General features: G+C 43.4%; 1 non-coding gene across 1 annotated transcript; it reads left to right on the forward strand.

Moving 5' to 3' along the window:
- The first annotated feature begins 2875 nt into the window (after positions 1-2875).
- Positions 2876-2982, forward strand: LOC148544747 (small nucleolar RNA R71). The gene has a single exon (XR_015902098.1). It is a non-coding gene; the product is annotated as a small nucleolar RNA R71 (small nucleolar RNA).
- Positions 2983-3397: the final 415 nt, after the last annotated feature.

Here is a 3397-nt window from a genome sequence, read left to right on the forward strand (position 1 = left end):
CCTCTTTTTCAAGTTTTCAAATGCCAGCATGCACTTTTCATCAAAGATAAATGGTGTATCAGATACAATGAGATTTCTTAAGGGCTTGGCTATCTTTGAAAAATCTTTAATAAACCTTCTGTAAAAGCCAGCATGCCCTAGAAAACTCCTAATTGCCTTGACATCACTTGGTGGAGGTAATTTTTCAATGAGTTCCACCTTGGCTCTGTCCACTTCAATGCCTTGGTTAGAAACCTTATGGCCAAGAACTATTCCTCCTGTCACCATAAAGTGACATTTCTCCCAGTTCAAGACCAAATTAGTTTCTTGACATCTTTTTAACACTAGGGTCAGGTGATTTAGGCAACTAGGGAAGGAATCTCCAAATACCGAGAAATAATCCATAAAAACTTCAATGAATTTCTCTATCATATCTGAGAAGATAGAAAGCATGCAGCGTTGGAAAGTCGCAGGTGCATTACATAGCCCAAATGGCATGTGCCTGTAGGCGAACACTCCATATGGACATGTCAATGAGGTTTTCTCTTGGTCTCTCGGATCAACCACTATTTGATTGTATCTTGAATAACCATCGAGAAAATAGTAATATGCGTGTCCTGCAAGTCTTTCCAGCATCTGATCCATGAATGGAAGGGGGAAATGATCTTTTCTTGTAGCTTCATTCAGTTTTCTGTAGTCTATGCACATCCGCCATCCTGTGACGGTCTTGGTGGCGATCAGTTTGTTCTTCTCATTGGGGACTACAGTGATTCCTCCCTTTTTTGGCACAACATGCACGGGGCTGACCCAGGGGCTGTCTGAGAACGGGTAGATTACCCCTCCCTGCCATAGCTTCATAATTTCTTTCTATACCACTTCCTTCATGACTGGATTCAGCCTCCTTTGGGGTTGAATGGATGGTTTGGCATCATCTTCCAACAATATCTTATGCATGCATATGGCCGAACTGATTCCTTTCAGGTTAGCGAGGGTCCATCCAATGGCATCCTTATGCTTTCGCAACACTTGGAGTAGTTCCTCTTCTTGCTTATGGCTGAGGGCTGAGTTAATGATCACTGTGTAACTTTAATTCTCTCCTAAGTATACATATTTGAGGGTAGGTGGCAGTGTTTTAAGTTCAAGTTTAGGTGCTTCTTTTCCTTCACTCTTCCCTTCTAATGTGCCTTGAATGTGAACCTCTGCTGTTGTAACCTCTTCGCTTGAAGCTGACTCTTCTTCTATCAACCCCTCAAATTCTTCCTCTTCGAGAGTATCTTGTGCTATATCTTCTAGTGAATCCACCCTCATACACTCTCCCATTGGTTCTTGTGGGTAACTCATGGCTTTGAACACATTGAATATCATCTTCTCATTGTGTAACCTCAGTGTCAGTTCACCTTTCTGGACATCAATGATAGCTCCAGCAGTGGCTAGGAATGGTCTGCCCAGAATGATAGAAGCTTTGGCTCCTTCCTTCATATCCAATACCACAAAGTCTGCTGGGAAGATAAAGTCTCCTACCTTCACTAGCAAGTCTTCTACTGTGCCGTGAGGAAATTTGAATGATCGATCTGCCAGTTGTAGGGCCATTTTTGTTGGCTTGGCCTCCTTAACTTTCATTTTTTTCATCATGGCTACTGACATCAAATTTATGCTGGCTCCTAAATCACACAGAGCCTTCTCCACCGTGATCTCTCCTATAATACAGGGGATCTAGAAGCTCCCAGGATCCTTCAATTTCTGGGGTAGCTTGTGCTGAATGATGGCACTACATTCCTCGGTTAGTATCACCATTTCGTTGTTCTTCCAACTTCTCTTTTTGGTCATCAATTCCTTCAAGAACTTGGCATAGAGCGGCATTTTCTCTATTGCTTCAGCAAAGGGTATGTTAATCTGTAGTTTCTTGAAGATTTCTAGAAACCTTGAGAATTGGCTGTCATCCCCCTTTTTTCTCAATTACTGAGGATATGGGACTCTTGGAACATATGGCTTCAGCTCTTCTCCCCTTTTACGCGAATTGGAGATGGGAACTTGAACTTCCTTTTGTTCCTCCTTCCTTTCAGTTGGGTCCTCCTCTTGTGGTTTCTTGGAGGTCTCCTTCAACTCCTTACCACTTCTGAGGGTGATAGCTTGACACTCCTCCCTTGGGTTTGGCTCAATGTTGCTACCAAGGTTATGAACAGGAGTTTGCTGGAGTAGGTAACCAACTTGTGTCTCAAGTTTCTTGATGACAGCCTCTTGATTCTGCATGTTGGATCGTACCTCTTCTCGGAACATCTTACTGTCTTGAATCTCCTTACATATGCTCTCGAGTAGGGTCTCAATCTTTGAGAGTCTATCCTCGGATGGTGATGGTGAGTTGAGATTGGAGGGATGAGAATGGCTAGTTTGGTTTTGATATGGATGTTGAAAAGGGTTGTTAGGTGGGTGCTGATATGGTCTCTGTGTGGCATGTTGGTGAGATGTGTTGTTGGGGTTGGGACGTCTCTGATCTTGGCCTTGGTCTTGTTGATTTTTCCACCCAAAGTTTGGGTGGTTCCTCCAACCAGGATTATACGTTTTGGAGTATGGGTCATGGTTCTGCCTAGGTGAATTCCCAATGTAGTTGGCTTGTTCCTGATCACCCTCTGCTTCTTCATTCACTCCTTCTTGGGTTGCTGATGAAGTAGTAATTGCTGCTACTTGATTCCTCTCCATCTTCTTGGTGAGGTCAGCTAATTACTTGGTAATCAGCTTGTTTTGAGCTAGCAGTGCATCCACATTGTTTAGCTCCATCACTCCTCTAGTATTGCCTCTTTCAGAAGCATAGAAGTAGTCATTCTCTGCGTGGTCTACTGCCTTCTTTGATTCATACGAAAGGCCTTCATAGAAGATGTGCAACTGCACCCATTCATTGAACATATCTGGCGGGCATCTTCTTGTCAAGTCTTTAAAACTCTCCCATGCTTCATATAGAGTTTCACCATCCTACTACCTGAACGTTTGTACCTCAGCTCTCAACCTGTTGATCCATTGAGGAGGATAGAATCTTGCCAAGAACTTGTTCACCACATCTTCCCAGGTTACTAAACTCTCCTTTGGAAAGGATTCCAGCCATTTAGCTGCTTTGTCCTTGAGTGAGAAGGGAAACAGAAGTAGTCTATAGGTGTCAGGATGAACACCATTAGACTTCACAGTATCGCATATCCTCAGGAAGGTGGTTAGATGTAGATTGAGGTCTTCTTGGACACTTCCTCCGAATGAACAATTGTTTTGAACAAAGGTGATAAGCTGTGGCTTTAGTTCAAAGTTGTTGGCATGTATGGTTGGCCTTTGGATGCTACTTCTATAGTTTCCTGGGTTTGGGTTGATGTAAGAACCCATAACTCTTCTCTCTTGTCCAGCCTGATGCGCTGGACCTTCTCTGCCATGGTTGTGA

The sequence above is a fragment of the Arachis ipaensis genome, chromosome B9, assembly GCF_059453495.1.
Source record: "Arachis ipaensis isolate K30076 ecotype BB chromosome B9, ASM5945349v1, whole genome shotgun sequence".
Taxonomy (NCBI): domain Eukaryota; kingdom Viridiplantae; phylum Streptophyta; class Magnoliopsida; order Fabales; family Fabaceae; genus Arachis; species Arachis ipaensis.